Raw genomic sequence first — 20,105 nt, forward strand, 5'->3', positions numbered from 1 at the left:
AAATCTACTTCAATGAACAATACTTTTCTTTCAAGACATACATAGCACACATTTAGTGAAAATCTACCATTACTGTTATAGTAGAAGTCATGTCATTGGCCAGATGTGTATGTTATGATTTTTTTGTCATTTGTGATGGATCAACATGATGGTGTAGTAGTTCACAAATATAGGTTACGTTTAAAGTAAAATAAATGTTCTTTAAGCAAAGGCTCACTTGAAAGTGGACTTGCTAACAAGCCTGTGATATTGATGAGAACACAACCATCAATGTTTAAAGAATTGATTTAAAATATGACAAGTGGTGTCAGAAAACCCTTCTTTGTTTGTGCCAGAAAGACGAGGTGGCCGAGTGGTTAAGGCGGTGGACTGCTAATCCATTGTGCTCTGCACGCATGGTTTCAAAGCCCATCCTCGTCGGTTTGGAATTGTTTGCTTGGAAATGGAATTTTTGCAAATAATGCTTCATAAGTGAAGCTGACACTCAAATGTCAAAAATAAACTAGTTCAATTAAGAAATCTACTTCAATGAACAATACTTTTCATTCAAGACATACATAGCACACATTTAGTGAAAATCTACCATTACTGTTATAGTAGAAGTCATGTCATTGGCCAGATGTGTTTGCTATGATTTTTTGTCATTTGTGATGGATCAACATGATTGTGTAGTAGTTCACAAATATAGGTTCATAAGTGAAGCTGACACTCAAATGTCAAAAATAAACTAGTTTAATTAAGAAATCTACTTCAATGAATAATACTTTTCATTCAAGACATACATAGCACACATTTAGTGAAAATCTACCATTACTGTTATAGTAGAAGTCATGTCATTGGCCAGAAGTGTATGTTATGATTTTTTGTCATTTGTGATGGATCAACATGATGGTGAAGTAGTTTACAAATATAGGTTACGTTTAAAGTAAAATAAATGTTCTTTAAGCAAAGGCTCACTTGAAAGTGGACTTGCTAACAAGCCTGTGATATTGCTGAGAACAGAACCAACAATGTATAAAGAATTGATTTAAAATATGACAAGTGGTGTCAGAAAACCCTTCTTTATTTGTGCCAGAAAGACGAGGTGGCCGAGTGGTTGAGGCGATGGACTTCACTTCACTTATGAAGCATTATTTGCAAAAATTCCATTTCCAAACAAACAATTCCAAACCGACGAGGATGGGCTTTGAACCCAATCATGCAGAGCACAATCCATTGTGCTCTGCACGCATGGGTTCAAAGCCCATCCTCGTTGGTTTGGAATTGTTTGCTTGGAAATGGAATTTTTGCAAATAATGCTTCATAAGTGAAGCTGACACTCAAATGTCAAAAATAAACTAGTTCAATTAAGAAATCTACTTCAATGAACAATACTTTTCATTCAAGACATACATAGCACACATTTAGTGAAAATCTACCATTACTGTTATAGTAGAAGTCATGTCATTGGCCAGATGTGTTTGCTATGATTTTTTGTCATTTGTGATGGATCAACATGATTGTGTAGTAGTTCACAAATATAGGTTCATAAGTGAAGCTGACACTCAAATGTCAAAAATAAACTAGTTCAATTAAGAAATCTACATTCAATTAACAATACTTTTCATTCAAGACATACATAGCACACATTTAGTGAAAATCTACCATTACTGTTATAGTAGAAGTCATGTCATTGGCCAGATGTGTATGTTATGATTTTTTTGTCATTTGTGATGGATCAACATGATGGTGTAGTAGTTCACAAATATAGGTTACGTTTAAATTAAATAAATGTTCTTTAAGCAAAGGCTCACTTGAAAGTGGACTTGCTAACAAGCCTGTGATATTGATGAGAACACAACCATCAATGTTTAAAGAATTGATTTAAAATATGACAAGTGGTGTCAGAAAACCCTTCTTTTTTGTGCCAGAAAGACGAGGTGGCCGAGTGGTTAAGGCGGTGGACTGCTAATCCATTGTGCTCTGCACGCATGGGATCAAATCCCATCTTTGTCGGTTTGGAATTGTTTGTTTGGAAATGCAATTTTTGCAAATATTGCCTCATAAGTGAAGCTGACACTCAAATGTCAAAAATAAACTAGTTCAATTAAGAAATCTACTTCAATGAACAATACTTTTCATTCAAGACATACTTAGCACATATTTAGTGAAAATCTACCATTACTCTTATAGTAGAAGTCATGTCATTGGCCAGATGTGTATGTTATGATTTTTTGTCATTTGTGATGGATCAACATGATGGTGAAGTAGTTTACAAATATAGGTTACGTTTAAAGTAAAATCAATGTTCTTTAAGCAAAGGCTCACTTGAAAGTGGACTTGCTAACAAGCCTGTGATATTGCTGAGAACACAATCAACAATATATAAACAATTGATTTAAAATATGACAAGTGGTGTCAGAAAACCCTTCTTTACTTGTGCCAGAAAGACGAGGTGGCTGAGTGGTTAAGGCGATGGACTGCTAATCCGTTGTGCTCTGCACGCATGGGTTCAAATCCCATCCTCGTCGGCTTGGAAATGGAATTTTTGCAAATAATGCTTCATAAGTGAAGCTGACACTCAAAGGTCAAAAATAAACTAGTTCAATTAAGAAATCTACTTCAATGAACAATACTTTTCATTCAAGACATACATAGCACACATTTAGTGAAAATCTACCATTACTGTTATAGTAGAAGTCATGTCATTGGCCAGAAGTGTATGTTATGATTTTTTGTCATTTGTTGTGGATCAACATGATGGTGAAGTAGTTTAAAAATATAGGTTACGTTTAAAGTAAAATATATGTTCTTTAAGCAAAGGCTCACTTGAAAGTGGACTTGCTAACAAGCCTGTGATATTGCTGAGAACAGAACCAACAATGTATAAATAATTGATTTAAAATATGACAAGTGGTGTCAGAAAACCCTTCTTTATTTGTGCCAGAAAGATGAGGTGGCCGAGTGGTTGAGGCGATGGACTTCACTTCACTTATGAAGCATTATTTGCAAAAATTCCATTTCCAAGCAAACAATTCCAAACCGACGAGGATGGGATTTGAACCCATGCATGCAGAGCACAATCCATTGTGCTCTGCACGCATGGGTTCAAAGCCCATCCTCGTCGGTTTGGAATTGTTTGCTTGGAAATGGAATTTTTGCAAATAATGCTTCATAAGTGAAGCTGACACTCAAATGTCAAAAATAAACTAGTTCAATTAAGAAATCTACTTCAATGAACAATACTTTTCATTCAAGACATACATAGCACACATTTAGTGAAAATCTACCAACACTGTTATAGTAGAAGTCATGTCATTGGCCAGATGTGTTTGCTATGATTTTTTGTCATTTGTGATGGATCAACATGATTGTGTAGTAGTTCACAAATATAGGTTCATAAGTGAAGCTGACACTCAAATGTCAAAAATAAACTAGTTTAATTAAGAAATCTACTTCAATGAATAATACTTTTCATTCAAGACATACATAGCACACATTTAGTGAAAATCTACCATTACTGTTATAGTAGAAGTCATGTCATTGGCCAGAAGTGTATGTTATGATTTTTTGTCATTTGTGATGGATCAACATGATGGTGAAGTAGTTTACAAATATAGGTTACGTTTAAAGTAAAATAAATGTTCCTTAAGCAAAGGCTCACTTGAAAGTGGACTTGCTAACAAGCCTGTGATATTGCTGAGAACAGAACCAACAATGTATAAAGAATTGATTTAAAATATGACAAGTGGTGTCAGAAAACCCTTCTTTATTTTTGCCAGAAAGACGAGGTGGCCGAGTGGTTGAGGCGATGGACTTCACTTCACTTATGAAGCATTATTTGCAAAAATTCCATTTCCAAACAAACAATTCCAAACCGACGAGGATGGGCTTTGAACCCAATCATGCAGAGCACAATCCATTGTGCTCTGCACGCATGGGTTCAAAGCCCATCCTCGTTGGTTTGGAATTGTTTGCTTGGAAATGGAATTTTTGCAAATAATGCTTCATAAGTGAAGCTGACACTCAAATGTCAAAAATAAACTAGTTCAATTAAGAAATCTACTTCAATGAACAATACTTTTCATTCAAGACATACATAGCACACATTTAGTGAAAATCTACCATTACTCTTATAGTAGAAGTCATGTCATTGGCCAGATGTCTATGTTTTGATTTATTGTCATTTGTGATGGATCAAAATGATGGTGAAGTAGTTTACAAATATAGGTTACGTTTAAAGTAAAATAAATGTTCTTTAAGCAAAGGCTCAGTTGAAAGTGGACTTTCTAACATGCCTGTGATATTGCTGAGAACACAACCAACAATGTATAAAGAATTGATTTAAAATATGACAAGTGGTGTCAGAAAACCCTTCTCTACTTGTGCCAGAAAGATGAGGTGGCCGAGTGGTTTAGGCGATGGACTGCTAATCCATTGTGCTCTGCACGCATGGGTTCAAATCCCATCCTTGTCGACTTGGAATTGTTTGCTTGGAAATTTAATTTTTGCAAATAATGCTTCATAAGTGAAGCTGACACTCAAATGTCAAAAATAAACTAGTTCAAATAAGAAATCTACTTCAATGAACAATGCTTTTCATTAAAGACATACATAGAACACATTTAGTGAAAATCTAACATTACTGTTATAGTAGAAGTCATGTCATTGGCCAGATGTGTATGTTATGATTTTTTGTCGTTTGTGATGGATCAACATGATGGTGTAGTAGTTCACAAATATAGGTTACGTTTAAAGTAAAATAAATGTTCTTTAAGCAAAGGCTCACTTGAAAGTGGACTTGCTAACAAGCCTGTGATATTGCTGAGAACAGAACCAACAATGTATAAAGAATTGATTTAAAATATGACAAGTGGTGTCAGAAAACCCTTCTTTATTTGTGCCAGAAAGACGAGGTTGCCGAGTGGTTGAGGCGATGGACTTCACTTCACTTCACTCTGCACGCATGGGTTCAAAGCCCATCCTCGTCGGTTTGGAATTGTTTGCTTGGAAATGGAATTTTTGCAAATAATGCTTCATAAGTGAAGCTGACACTCAAATGTCAAAAATAAACCAGTTCAATTAAGAAATCTACTTCAATGAACAATACTTTTCATTCAAGACATACATAGCACACATTTAGTGAAAAGCTACCATTACTCTTATAGTAGAAGTCATGTCATTGGCCAGATGTCTATGTTATGATTTTTTGTCATTTGTGATAGATCAAAATGATGGTGAAGTAGTTTACAAATATAGATTACGTTTAAAGTAAAATAAATGTTCTTTAAGCAAAGGCTCACTTGAAAGTGGACTTGCTAACAAGCCTGTGATATTGCTGAGAACAGAACCAACAATGTATAAAGAATTGATTTAAAATATGACAAGTGGTGTCACAAAACCCTTCTTTATTTGTGCCAGAAAAACGAGGTGGCCGAGTGGTTGAGGCGATGGACTTCACTTCACTTATGAAGCATTAATTGCAAAAATTCCATTTCCAAGCAAACAATTCCAAACCGACGAGGATGGGATTTGAACCCATGCATGCAGAGCACAATCCATTGTGCTCTGCACGCATGGGTTCAAAGCCCATCCTCGTCGACTTGGAATTGTTTGCTTGGAAATTGAATTTTTGCAAATAATGCTTCATAAGTGAAGCTGACACTCAAATGTCAAAAATAAACTAGTTCAATTAAGAAATCTACTTCAATGAACAATAGTTTTCATTTAAGACATACATAGCACACATTTAGTGAAAATCTACCATTACTGTTATAGTAGAAGTCATGTCATTGGCCAGATGTGTATGTTATGATTTTTTTGTCATTTGTGATGGATCAACATGATGGTGTAGTAGTTCACAAATATAGGTTACGTTTAAATTAAATAAATGTTCTTTAAGCAAAGGCTCACTTGAAAGTGGACTTGCTAACAAGCCTGTGATATTGATGAGAACACAACCATCAATGTTTAAAGAATTGATTTAAAATATGACAAGTGGTGTCAGAAAACCCTTCTTTTTTGTGCCAGAAAGACGAGGTGGCCGAGTGGTTAAGGCGGTGGACTGCTAATCCATTGTGCTCTGCACGCATGGGTTCAAATCCCATCTTCGTCGGTTTGGAATTGTTTGTTTGGAAATGCAATTTTTGCAAATATTGCTTCATAAGTGAAGCTGACACTCAAATGTCAAAAATAAACTAGTTCAATTAAGAAATCTACTTCAATGAACAATACTTTTCATTCAAGACATACTTAGCACATATTTAGTGAAAATCTACCATTACTCTTATAGTAGAAGTCATGTCATTGGCCAGATGTGTATGTTATGATTTTTTGTCATTTGTGATGGATCAACATGATGGTGAAGTAGTTTACAAATATAGGTTACGTTTAAAGTAAAATCAATGTTCTTTAAGCAAAGGCTCACTTGAAAGTGGACTTGCTAACAAGCCTGTGATATTGCTGAGAACACAATCAACAATATATAAACAATTGATTTAAAATATGACAAGTGGTGTCAGAAAACCCTTCTTTACTTGTGCCAGAAAGACGAGGTGGCTGAGTGGTTAAGGCGATGGACTGCTAATCCGTTGTGCTCTGCACGCATGGGTTCAAATCCCATCCTCGTCGGCTTGGAAATGGAATTTTTGCAAATAATGCTTCATAAGTGAAGCTGACACTCAAAGGTCAAAAATAAACTAGTTCAATTAAGAAATCTACTTCAATGAACAATACTTTTCATTCAAGACATACATAGCACACATTTAGTGAAAATCTACCATTACTGTTATATTAGAAGTCATGTCATTGGCCAGATGTGTTTGCTATGATTTTTTGTCATTTGTGATGGATCAACATGATTGTGTAGTAGTTCACAAATATAGGTTCATAAGTGAAGCTGACACTCAAATGTCAAAAATAAACTAGTTTAATTAAGAAATCTACTTCAATGAATAATACTTTTCATTCAAGACATACATAGCACACATTTAGTGAAAATCTACCATTACTGTTATAGTAGAAGTCATGTCATTGGCCAGAAGTGTATGTTATGATTTTTTGTCATTTGTTGTGGATCAACATGATGGTGAAGTAGTTTAAAAATATAGGTTACGTTTAAAGTAAAATAAATGTTCTTTAAGCAAAGGCTCACTTGAAAGTGGACTTGCTAACAAGCCTGTGATATTGCTGAGAACAGAACCAACAATGTATAAATAATTGATTTAAAATATGACAAGTGGTGTCAGAAAACCCTTCTTTATTTGTGCCAGAAAGATGAGGTGGCCGAGTGGTTGAGGCGATGGACTTCACTTCACTTATGAAGCATTATTTGCAAAAATTCCATTTCCAAGCAAACAATTCCAAACCGACGAGGATGTGATTTGAACCCATGCATGCAGAGCACAATCCATTGTGCTCTGCACGCATGGGTTCAAAGCCCATCCTCGTCGGTTTGGAATTGTTTGCTTGGAAATGGAATTTTTGCAAATAATGCTTCATAAGTGAAGCTGACACTCAAATGTCAAAAATAAACTAGTTCAATTAAGAAATCTACTTCAATGAACAATACTTTTCATTCAAGACATACATAGCACACATTTAGTGAAAATCTACCAACACTGTTATAGTAGAAGTCATGTCATTGGCCAGATGTGTTTGCTATGATTTTTTGTCATTTGTGATGGATCAACATGATTGTGTAGTAGTTCACAAATATAGGTTCATAAGTGAAGCTGACACTCAAATGTCAAAAATAAACTAGTTTAATTAAGAAATCTACTTCAATGAATAATACTTTTCATTCAAGACATACATAGCACACATTTAGTGAAAATCTACCATTACTGTTATAGTAGAAGTCATGTCATTGGCCAGAAGTGTATGTTATGATTTTTTGTCATTTGTGATGGATCAACATGATGGTGAAGTAGTTTACAAATATATGTTACGTTTAAAGTAAAATAAATGTTCCTTAAGCAAAGGCTCACTTGAAAGTGGACTTGCTAACAAGCCTGTGATATTGCTGAGAACAGAACCAACAATGTATAAAGAATTGATTTAAAATATGACAAGTGGTGTCAGAAAACCCTTCTCTACTTGTGCCAGAAAGACGAGGTGGCCGAGTGGTTGAGGCGATGGACTTCACTTCACTTATGAAGCATTATTTGCAAAAATTCCATTTCCAAACAAACAATTCCAAACCGACGAGGATGGGCTTTGAACCCATGCATGCAGAGCACAATCCATTGTGCTCTGCACGCATGGGTTCAAAGCCCATCCTCGTCGGTTTGGAATTGTTTGCTTGGAAATGGAATTTTTGCAAATAATGCTTCATAAGTGAAGCTGACACTCAAATGTCAAAAATAAACTAGTTCAATTAAGAAATCTACTTCAATGAACAATACTTTTCATTCAAGACATACATAGCACACATTTAGTGAAAATCTACCATTATTCTTATAGTAGAAGTCATGTCATTGGCCAGATGTCTATGTTTTGATTTTGTGTCATTTGTGATGGATCAAAATGATGGTGAAGTAGTTTACAAATATAGGTTACGTTTAAAGTAAAATAAATGTTCTTTAAGCAAAGGCTCACTTGAAAGTCGACTTGCTAACATGCCTGTGATATTGCTGAGAACACAACCAACAATGTATAAAGAATTGATTTAAAATATGACAAGTGGTGTCAGAAAACCCTTCTCTACTTGTGCCAGAAAGATGAGGTGGCCGAGTGGTTTAGGCGATGGACTGCTAATCCATTGTGCTCTGCATGCATGGGTTCAAATCCCATCCTCGTCAACTTGGAATTGTTTTCTTGGAAATTTAATTTTTGCAAATAATGCTTCATAAGTGAAGCTGACACTCAAATGTCAAAAATAAACTAGTTCAAATAAGAAACCTACTTCAATGAACAATGCTTTTCATTAAAGACATACATAGAACACATTTAGTGAAAATCTAACATTACTGTTATAGTAGAAGTCATGTCATTGGCCAGATGTGTATGTTATGATTTTTTGTCGTTTGTGATGGATCAACATGATGGTGTAGTAGTTCACAAATATAGGTTACGTTTAAAGTAAAATAAATGTTCTTTAAGCAAAGGCTCACTTGAAAGTGGACTTGCTAACAAGCCTGTGATATTGCTGAGAACAGAACCAACAATGTATAAAGAATTGATTTAAAATATGACAAGTGGTGTCAGAAAACCCTTCTTTATTTGTGCCAGAAAGACGAGGTTGCCGAGTGGTTGAGGCGATGGACTTCACTTCACTTCACTTATGAAGCATTATTTGCAAAAATTCCATTTCCAAGCAAACAATTCCAAACCGACGAGGATGGGATTTGAACCCATGCATGCAGAGCACAATCCATTGTGCTCTGCACGCATGGGTTCAAAGCCCATCCTCGTCGGTTTGGAATTGTTTGCTTGGAAATGGAATTTTTGCAAATAATGCTTCATAAGTGAAGCTGACACTCAAATGTCAAAAATAAACTAGTTCAATTAAGAAATCTACTTCAATGAACAATACTTTTCATTAAAGACATACATAGCACACATTTAGTGAAAAGCTACCATTACTCTTATAGTAGAAGTCATGTCATTGGCCAGATGTCTATGTTATGATTTTTTGTCATTTGTGATAGATCAAAATGATGGTGAAGTAGTTTACAAATATAGGTTACGTTTAAAGTAAAATAAATGTTCTTTAAGCAAAGGCTCACTTGAAAGTGGACTTGCTAACAAGCCTGTGATATTGCTGAGAACAGAACCAACAATGTATAAAGAATTGATTTAAAATATGACAAGTGGTGTCACAAAACCCTTCTTTATTTGTGCCAGAAAAACGAGGTGGCCGAGTGGTTGAGGCGATGGACTTCACTTCACTTATGAAGCATTATTTGCAAAAATTCCATTTCCAAGCAAACAATTCCAAACCGACGAGGATGGGATTTGAACCCATGCATGCAGAGCACAATCCATTGTGCTCTGCATGCATGGGTTCAAAGCCCATCCGCGTCGACTTGGAATTGTTTGCTTGGATATTGAATTTTTGCAAATAATGCTTCATAAGTTAAGCTGACACTCAAATGTCAAAAATAAACTAGTTCAATTAAGAAATCTACTTCAATGAACAATAGTTTTCATTCAAGACATACATAGCACACATTTAGTGAAAATCTACCATTACTATTATAGTAGAAGTCATGTCATTGGCCAGATGTTTATGTTATGATTTTTTTGTCATTTGTGATGGATAAACATGATTGTGTAGTAGTTCACAAATATAGGTTCATAAGTGAAGCTGACACTCAAATGTCAAAAATAAACTAGTTCAATTAAGAAATCTACTTCAATTAACAATACTTTTCATTCAAGACATACATAGCACACATTTAGTGAAAATCTACCATTACTGTTATAGTAGAAGTCATGTCATTGGCCAGATGTGTATGTTATGATTTTTTTGTCATTTGTGATGGATCAACATGATGGTGTAGTAGTTCACAAATATAGGTTACGTTTAAATTAAATAAATGTTCTTTAAGCAAAGGCTCACTTGAAAGTGGACTTGCTAACAAGCCTGTGATATTGATGAGAACACAACCATCAATGTTTAAAGAATTGATTTAAAATATGACAAGTGGTTTCAGAAAACCCTTCTTTTTTCTGCCAGAAAGACGAGGTGGCCGAGTGGTTAAGGCGGTGGACTGCTAATCCATTGTGCTCTGCACGCATGGGATCAAATCCCATCTTCGTCGGTTTGGAATTGTTTGTTTGGAAATGCAAACAAAGAAGGGTTTTCTGACACCACTTGTCATGTTTTAAATCAATTCTTTCTACATTGTTGGTTGTGTTCTCAGCAATATCACAGGCCTGTTAGCAATTCCACTTTCAAGTGAGCCTTTGCTTAAAGAACATTTATTTTACTTTAAACATAACCTATATTTGTGAACTACTACACCAGCATGTTGATCCATCACAAACGACAGAAAATCATAACATACACATCTGGCCAATGACATGACTTCTACTATAACAGTAATGGTAGATTTTCACTAAATGTGTGCTATGTATGTCTTTAATGAAAAGCATTGTTCAATGAAGTAGATTTCTTAATTGAATTAGTTTATTTTTGACTTTTGAGTGTCAGCTTCACTTATGAAGCATTATTTGCAAAATTCCATTTCCAAGCAAACAATTCCAAACCAACGAGGATGGGATTTGAACCCATGCGTGCAGAGCACAATGGATTAGCAGTCCATCGCCTTAACCACTCGGCCACCTCGTCTTTCTGGCACAAAAAAGAAGGGTTTTCAAGACACCACTTGTCATATTTTAAATCAATTCTTTATACATTGTTGGTTGTGTTCTCATCAATATCACATGCTTGTTAGCAAGTCCACTTTCAAGTGAGCCTTTGCTTAAATAACATATATTTTACTTCAAATGTAACCTATATTTGTGAACAACTACACCATCATGTTGATCCATCACAAATGACAAAAAATCATAACTTACACATCTGGCAAATGACATGACTTCTACTATAACAGTAATAGTAGTTTTTCCCTAAATGTGTGCTATGAATGTCTTTAATGAAAAGCATTGTTCATTGAAGTAGATTTCTTTATTGAACTAGTATATTTTTGACATTTGAGTGTCAGCTTCACTTAAGAAGCATTATTTGCAAAAATTCCATTTCCAAGCAAACAATTCCAAACCGACGAGGATGGGATTTGAACCCATGCATGGAGAGCACAATGGATTGTGCGCTGCATGCATGGGTTCAAATCCCTTCCTCATTGGTTTGGAATTGTTTGCTTGGAAATGGACTTTTGCAAATAATGCTTCATAAGTGAAGCTGACACTCAAAAGTCAAAAATAAACTAATTCAATTAAGAAATTTACTTCAATGAACAATGCTTTTCATTAAAGACATACATAGCACACATTTAGTGAAAATCTACCATTACTGTTATAGTAGAAGTCATGTCATTGGCCAGATGTGTATGTTATGATTTTTTGTCGTTTGTGATGGATCAACATGCTGGTGTAGTAGTTCACAAATATAGGTTATGTTTAAAGTAAAATAAATGTTCTTTAAGCAAAGGCTCACTTGAAAGTGGAATTGCTAACAAGCCTGTGATATTGCTGAGAACACGACCAACAATGTATAAAGAATTGATTTAAAATATGACAATTGGTGTCAGAAAACCCTTCTTTATTTGTGCCAGAAAGACGAGGTGGCCGAGTGGTTAAGGCGATGGACTGCTAATCCATTGTGCTCTGCACGCATGGGTTCAATTTCCATCCTTGTCGGTTTGGAATTGTATGCTTGGAAATGGGATTTTACAAATAATGCTTCATAAGTGAAGTGACACTGAAATGTCAAAAATAAACTAATTCCATTAAGAAATCTACTTCAATGAACAATGCTTTTCATTAAAGACATACATAGCACACATTTAGTGAAAATCTACCATTACTGTTATAGTAGAAGTCATGTCATTGGCCAGATGTGTATGTTATGAATTTTTGTCATTTGTGATGGATCAACATGATGGTGCAGTAGTTCACAAATATAGGTTACATTTCAAGTAAAATAAATGTTCTTTAAGCAAAGGCTCACTTGAAAGTGGACTTGCTAACAAGCCTGTGATATTGATGAGAACACAACTAACAATGTATAAAGAATTGATTTAAAATATGACAAGTGGTGTCAGAAAACCCTTCTTTTTTGTGCCAGAAAGACGAGGTGGCCGAGTGGTTAAGGCGATGGACTGCTAATCCATTGTGCTCTGCACGCATGGGTTCAAATCCCATCCTCGTCGGTTTGGAATTCTTTGCTTGAAAATGGTATTTTGCAAATAATGCTTCATAAGTGAAGCTGACACTCAAAAGTCAAAAATAAACTAATTCAATTAAGGAATCTGCTTCAATGAACAATGCTTTTCATTAAAGACATACATAGAACACATTTAGTGAAAATCTACCATTACTGTTATAGGAGTAGTCATGTCATTGGCCAGATGTGTATGTTATGATTTTTTGTCATTTGTGATGGATCAACATGATGGTGCAGAAGTTCACAAATGTAGGTTACATTTCAAGTAAAATAAATGTTCTTTAAGCAAAGGCTCACTTGAATGTGGACATGCTAACAAGCCTGTGATATTGATGAGAACACAACCAATAATGTATAAAGAATTGATTTAAAACAAGACAAGTGGTGTCAGAAAACCCTTCGTTATTTGTGCCAGAATGACGAGGTGGCCGAGTGGTTAAGGCGATGGACTTCTCTTCACTTATGAAGCATTATTTGCAAAAATTCCATTTCCTAGCAAACAATTCCAAACCGATGAGGATGAGATTTGAACCCATGCGTGCAGAGCACAATCCATTGTGCTCTGCATCCATGGGTTCAAATCCCATCCTTGTCAGTTTGGAATTATTTGCTTGGAAATGGAATTTTTGCAAATAATGCTTCATAAGTGAAGCAGTCACTCAAATGTCAAAAATAATCTAGTTCAATAAAGAAATCTACTTCAATGAACAATGCTTTTCATTAAAGACATACATAGAACACATTTAGTGAAAATCTACCATTACTGTTATAGTAGTATTCATGTCATTGGCCAGATGTGAATGTTATGATTTTTTGTCGTTTGTGATGGATCAACATGATGGTGTAGTAGTTCACAAATATAAGTTACGTTAAAAGTAAAATAAATGTTCTTTAAGCAAAGGCTCACTTGAAAGTGGACTTGCTAACAAGCCTGTGATATTGCTGAGAACACAACCAACAATGTGTAAAGAAATGATTTAAAATAAGACAAGTGGTGTCAGACAACTCTTCTTTATTTGTGCCAGAAAGACGAGGTGGCCGAGTGGTTTAGGCGCTGGACTGCTAATCCATTGTGCTCTGCACGCATGGGTTCAAATCTCATCTTTATAGGTTTGGAATTGAATGCTTTGAAATGGAATTTTAAAAATAATGCTTCATAAGTGAAGTGACACTCAAATGTCAAAAATAAACTAATTCAATTAAGAAATCTACTTCAATGAGCAATGCTTTTCATTAAAGACATACATAGCACACATTTAGTGAAAATCTACCATTACTGTTATAGTAGAAGTCATGTCATTGGCCAGATGTGTATGTTATGATTTTTTGTCATTTGTGATGGATCAACATGATGGTGCAGTAGTTCACATATATAGGTTACATTTCAAGTAAAATAAATGTTCTTTAAGCAAAGGCTCACTTGAAAGTGGACTTGCTAACAAGCCTCTGATATTGATGAGAACACAACCAACAATGTATAAAGAATTGATTTAAATATGACAAGTGGTGTCCGAAAACTCTTCTTTTTTGTGCCAGAAAGACGAGGTGGCCGAGTGGTTAAAGCGATGTACTGTTAATCCATTGTGCTCTGCACGCATGGGTTCAAATCCCATCCTTGTCGGTTTGGAATTGTATGCTTGGAAATGGAATTTTACAAATAATGCTTCATAAGTGATGTGACACTCAAATGTCAAAAATAAACTAATTAAATTAAGAAATCTAGTTCAATGAACAATGCTTTTCATTAAAGACATACATAGCACACATTTAGTGAAAATCTACCATTACTGTTATAGTAGAAGTCATGTCATTGGCCAAATATGTATGTTATGATTTTTTGTCGTTTGTGATGGATCAACATGATGGTGTTCACAAATATAGGTTATGTCTAAAGTTAAATAAATGTTCTTTAAGCAGAGGCTCACTTGAAAGTGGACATGCTAACAAGCCTGTGATATTGATGATAACACAACCAATAATGTATAAATAATTGATTTAAAACAAGACAAGTGGTGTCAGAAAACCCTTCTTTATTTGTGCCAGAAAGACGAGGTGGCCGAGTGGTTAAGGTGATGGACTTCACTTCACTTATGAAGCATTATTTGCAAAAATTCCATTTCCTAGCAAACAATTCCAAACCGATGAGGATGGGATTTGAACCCATGCGTGCAGAACACAATCCATTGTGCTCTGCATCCATGGGTTCAAATCCCATCCTCGTCGGTTTGGAATTATTTGTTTGGAAATTAAATTTTTGCAAATAATGCTTCATAAGTGAAGCAGACATTCAAATGTCAAAAATAATCTAGTTCAATTAAGAAATCTACTTCAATGAACAATGCTTTTCATTAAAGACATACATAGAACACATTTAGTGAAAATCTACCATTACTGTTATATTAGTAGTCCTGTCATTGGCCAGATGTGTATGTTATGATTTTTTGTCGTTTGTGATGGATCAACATGATGTGTAGTAGTTCACAAATATAAGTTACGTTAAAAGCAAAATAAATGCTCTTTAAGCAAAGGCTCACTTGAAAGTGGGACTTGCTAACAAGCCTGTGATATTGCTGAGAACACAACCAACAATGTGTAAAGAAATTATTTAAAATATGACAAGTGGTGTCAGACAACTCTTCTTTATTTGTGCCAGAAAGACGAGGTGGCCGAGTGGTTTTGGCGCTGGACTGCTAATCCATTGTGCTCTGCACGCATGGGTTCAAATCCCATCTTTATCGGTTTGGAATTGAATGCTTTGAAATGGAATTTTACAAATAATGCTTCATAAGTGAAGTGACACTCAAATGTCAAAAATACACTAATTCAATAAGAAATCTACTTCAATGAACAATGCTTTTCATTAAAGACATACATAGCACACATTTAGTGAAAATCTACCATTACTGTTATAGTAGAAGTCATGTCATTGGCCAGATGTGTATGATATGATTTTTTGTCATTTGTGATGATCAACATGACGGTGCAGTAGTTCACAAATATAGGTTACTTTTCAAGTTAAATAAATGTTCTTTAAGCAAAGGGCTCACTTGAAAGTGGACTTGCTAACAAGCTGTGATATTGATGAGAACACAACTAACAATGTATAAAGAATTGATTTAAAATATGACAAGTGGTGTCAGAAAACCCTTCTTTTTTGTGCCAGAAAGACGAGGTGGCCGAGTGGTTAAGGCGATGGACTACTAATCCATTGTGCTTTGCACGCATGGGTTCAAATCCCATCCTCGTCGGTTTGGAATTGTTTGCTTGGAAATGGAATTTTGCAAATAATGCTTCATAAGTGAAGCTGACACTCAAAAGTCAAAAATAAACTAATTCAATTAAGAAATCTACTTCAATGAACAATGCTTTTCATTAAAGACACACATAGAACACATTTAGTGAAAATCTATCATTACTGTTATAGTAGAAGTCATGTCATTGGCCAAATATGTATGTTATGATTTTTTGTCGTTTGTGATGGATCAACATGATGGTGTTCACAAATATAGGTTATGTCTAAAGTTAAATAAATGTTCTTTAAGCAGAGGCTCACTTGAAAGTGGACATGCTAACATGCCTGTGATATTGATGATAACACAACCCAATAATGTAAAAATAATTGATTTAAAACAAGACAAGTGGTGTCAGAAAACCCTTCTTTATTTGTGCCAGAAAGACGAGGTGGCCGAGTGGTTAAGGCGATGGACTTCACTTCACTTATGAAGCATTATTTGCAACAATTCCATTTCATAACAAACAATTCCAAACCGATGAGGATGGGATTTGAACCCATGCGTGCAGAACACAATCCATTGTGCTCTGCATCCATGGGTTCAAATCCCATCCTCGTCGGTTTGGAATTATTTGCTTGGAAATTGAATTTTTGCAAATAATGCTTCATAAGTGAAGCAGACATTCAATGTCAAAAATAATCTAGTTCAATTAAGAAATCTACTTCAATGAACAATGCTTTTCATTAAAGACATACATAGAACACATTTAGTGAAAATCTACCATTACTGTTATATTAGTAGTCATGTCATTGGCCAGATGTGTATGTTATGATTTTTTGTCGTTTGTGATGGATCAACATGATGGTGTAGTAGTTCACAAATATAAGTTACGTTAAAAGTAAAATAAATGTTCTTTAAGCAAAGGCTCACTTGAAAGTGGACTTGCTAACAAGCCTGTGATATTGCTGAGAACACAACCAACAATGTGTAAAGAAATGATTTAAAATATGACAAGTGGTGTCAGACAACTCTTCTTTAATTGTGCCAGAAAGACGAGGTGGCCGAGTGGTTTTGGCGCTGGACTGCTAATCCATTGTGCTCTGCACGCATGGGTTCAAATCCCATCTTTATCGGTTTGGAATTGAATGCTTTGAAATGGAATTTTACAAATAATGCTTCATAAGTGAAGTGACACTCAAATGTCAAAAATACACTAATTCAATTAAGAAATCTACTTCAATGAACAATGCTTTTCATTAAAGACATACATAGCACACATTTAGTGAAAATCTACCATTACTGTTATAGTAGAAGTCATGTCATTGGCCAGATGTGTATGTTATGATTTTTTGTCATTTGTGATGAATCAACATGATGGTGCAGTAGTTCACATATATAGGTTACATTTCAAGTAAAATAAATGTTCTTTAAGCAAAGGCTCACTTGAAAGTGGACTTGCTAACAAGCCTGTGATATTGCTGAGAACAGAACCAACAATGTATAAAGAATTGATTTAAAATATGACAAGTGGTGTCAGAAAACCCTTCTCTACTTGTGCCAGAAAGACGAGGTGGCCGAGTGGTTGAGGCGATGGACTTCACTTCACTTATGAAGCATTATTTGCAAAAATTCCATTTCCAAACAAACAATTCCAAACCGACGAGGATGGGCTTTGAACCCATGCATGCAGAGCACAATCCATTGTGCTCTGCACGCATGGGTTCAAAGCCCATCCTCGTTGGTTTGGAATTGTTTGCTTGGAAATGGAATTTTTGCAAATAATGCTTCATAAGTGAAGCTGACACTCAAATGTCAAAATAAACTAGTTCAATTAAGAAATCTACTTCAATGAACAATACTTTTCATTCAAGACATACATAGCACACATTTAGTGGAAAATCTACCATTATTCTTATAGTAGAAGTCATGTCATTGGCCAGATGTCTATGTTTTGATTTTTTGTCATTTGTGATGGATCAAAATGATGGTGAAGTAGTTTACAAATATAGGTTACGTTTAAAGTAAAATAAATGTTCTTTAAGCAAAGGCTCACTTGAAAGTCGACTTGTTAACATGCCTGTGATATTGCTGAGAACACAACCAACAATGTATAAAGAATTGATTTAAAATATGACAAGTGGTGTCAGAAAACCCTTCTCTACTTGTGCCAGAAAGATGAGGTGGCCGAGTGGTTTAGGCGATGGACTGCTAATCCATTGTGCTCTGCACGCATGGGTTCAAATCCCATCCTCGTCAACTTGAATTGTTTGCTTGGAAATTTAATTTTTGCAAATAATGCTTCATAAGTGAAGCTGACACTCAAATGTCAAAAATAAACTAGTTCAAATAAGAAACCTACTTCAATGAACAATGCTTTTCATTAAAGACATACATAGAACACATTTAGTGAAAATCTAACATTACTGTTATAGTAGAAGTCATGTCATTGGCCAGATGTGTATGTTATGATTTTTTGTCGTTTGTGATGGATCAACATGATGGTGTAGTAGTTCACAAATATAGGTTACGTTTAAAGTAAGAATAAATGTTCTTTAAGCAAAGGCTCACTTGAAAGTGGACTTGCTAACAAGCTGTGATATTGCTGAGAACAGAACCAACAATGTATAAAGAATTGATTTAAAATATGACAAGTGGTGTCAGAAAACCCTTCTTTATTTGTGCCAGAAAGACGAGGTTGCCGAGTGGTTGAGGCGATGGACTTCACTTCACTTCACTTATGAAGCATTATTTGCAAAAATTCCATTTCCAAGCAAACAATTCCAAACCGACGAGGATGGATTTGAACCCATGCATGCAGAGCACAATCCATTGTGCTCTGCACGCATGGGTTCAAAGCCCATCCTCGTCGGTTTGGAATTGTTTGCTTGGAAATGGAATTTTTGCAAATAATGCTTCATAAGTGAAGCTGACACTCAAATGTCAAAAATAAACTAGTTCAATTAAGAAATCTACTTCAATGAACAATACTTTTCATTAAAGACATACATAGCACACATTTAGTGAAAAGCTACCATTACTCTTATAGTAGAAGTAATGTCAATTGGCCAGATGTCTATGTTATGATTTTTTGTCATTTGTGATAGATCAAAATGATGGTGAAGTAGTTTACAAATATAGGTTACGTTTAAAGTAAAATAAATGTTCTTTAAGCAAAGGCTCACTTGAAAGTGGACTTGCTAACAAGCCTGTGATATTGCTGAGAACAGAACCAACAATGTATAAAGAATTGATTTAAAATATGACAAGTGGTGTCACAAAACCCTTCTTTATTTGTGCCAGAAAAACGAGGTGGCCGAGTGGTTGAGGCGATGGACTTCACTTCACTTATGAAGCATTATTTGCAAAAATTCCATTTCCAAGCAAACAATTCCAAACCGACGAGGATGGGATTTGAACCCATGCATGCAGAGCACAATCCATTGTGCTCTGCATGCATGGGTTCAAAGCCCCATCCGCGTCGACTTGGAATTGTTTGCTTGGAAATTGAATTTTTGCAAATAATGCTTCATAAGTTAAGCTGACACTCAAATGTCAAAAATAAACTAGTTCAATTAAGAAATCTACTTCAATGAACAATAGTTTTCATTCAAGACATACATAGCACACATTTAGTGAAAATCTACCATTACTATTATAGTAGAAGTCATGTCATTGGCCAGATGTTTATGTTATGATTTTTTTGTCATTTGTGATGGATAAACATGATTGTGTAGTAGTTCACAAATATAGGTTCATAAGTGAAGCTTGACACTCAAATGTCAAAAATAAACTAGTTCAATTAAGAAATCTACTTCAATTAACAATACTTTTCATTCAAGACATACATAGCACACATTTAGTGAAAATCTACCATTACTGTTATAGTAGAAGTCATGTCATTGGCCAGATGTGTATGTTATGATTTTTTTGTCATTTGTGATGGATCAACATGATGGTGTAGTAGTTCACAAATATAGGTTACGTTTAAATTAAATAAATGTTCTTTAAGCAAAGGCTCACTTGAAAGTGGACTTGCTAAC

General features: G+C 35.0%; 11 non-coding genes across 11 annotated transcripts; 10 read left to right on the forward strand and 1 right to left on the reverse strand.

The window, feature by feature from the left end:
* The first annotated feature begins 1,913 nt into the window (after positions 1–1,913).
* On the forward strand, positions 1,914–1,995 carry TRNAS-GCU (transfer RNA serine (anticodon GCU)). Its single transcript has one exon. It is a non-coding gene; the product is annotated as a tRNA-Ser (tRNA).
* Positions 1,996–2,428: 433 nt separating this feature from the next.
* TRNAS-GCU (transfer RNA serine (anticodon GCU)) lies at positions 2,429–2,510 on the forward strand. The gene has a single exon. It is a non-coding gene; the product is annotated as a tRNA-Ser (tRNA).
* Positions 2,511–6,012: 3,502 nt separating this feature from the next.
* Positions 6,013–6,094, forward strand: TRNAS-GCU (transfer RNA serine (anticodon GCU)). Its single transcript has one exon. It is a non-coding gene; the product is annotated as a tRNA-Ser (tRNA).
* Positions 6,095–6,527: 433 nt separating this feature from the next.
* On the forward strand, positions 6,528–6,609 carry TRNAS-GCU (transfer RNA serine (anticodon GCU)). Its single transcript has one exon. It is a non-coding gene; the product is annotated as a tRNA-Ser (tRNA).
* Positions 6,610–10,663: 4,054 nt separating this feature from the next.
* TRNAS-GCU (transfer RNA serine (anticodon GCU)) lies at positions 10,664–10,745 on the forward strand. Its single transcript has one exon. It is a non-coding gene; the product is annotated as a tRNA-Ser (tRNA).
* A 448-nt stretch (positions 10,746–11,193) lies between these two features.
* Positions 11,194–11,275, reverse strand: TRNAS-GCU (transfer RNA serine (anticodon GCU)). The gene has a single exon. It is a non-coding gene; the product is annotated as a tRNA-Ser (tRNA).
* Positions 11,276–12,224: 949 nt separating this feature from the next.
* On the forward strand, positions 12,225–12,306 carry TRNAS-GCU (transfer RNA serine (anticodon GCU)). The gene has a single exon. It is a non-coding gene; the product is annotated as a tRNA-Ser (tRNA).
* Positions 12,307–12,736: 430 nt separating this feature from the next.
* On the forward strand, positions 12,737–12,818 carry TRNAS-GCU (transfer RNA serine (anticodon GCU)). The gene has a single exon. It is a non-coding gene; the product is annotated as a tRNA-Ser (tRNA).
* A 432-nt stretch (positions 12,819–13,250) lies between these two features.
* On the forward strand, positions 13,251–13,427 carry TRNAR-UCU (transfer RNA arginine (anticodon UCU)). Its single transcript has 2 exons — positions 13,251–13,287; positions 13,383–13,427. It is a non-coding gene; the product is annotated as a tRNA-Arg (tRNA).
* A 2,571-nt stretch (positions 13,428–15,998) lies between these two features.
* On the forward strand, positions 15,999–16,080 carry TRNAS-ACU (transfer RNA serine (anticodon ACU)). The gene has a single exon. It is a non-coding gene; the product is annotated as a tRNA-Ser (tRNA).
* A 2,159-nt stretch (positions 16,081–18,239) lies between these two features.
* Positions 18,240–18,321, forward strand: TRNAS-GCU (transfer RNA serine (anticodon GCU)). Its single transcript has one exon. It is a non-coding gene; the product is annotated as a tRNA-Ser (tRNA).
* Positions 18,322–20,105: the final 1,784 nt, after the last annotated feature.

Source organism: Taudactylus pleione, unplaced genomic scaffold, assembly GCF_031769625.1.
Source record: "Taudactylus pleione unplaced genomic scaffold, aTauple2 ptg000619l, whole genome shotgun sequence".
NCBI classification, from domain to species: domain Eukaryota; kingdom Metazoa; phylum Chordata; class Amphibia; order Anura; family Myobatrachidae; genus Taudactylus; species Taudactylus pleione.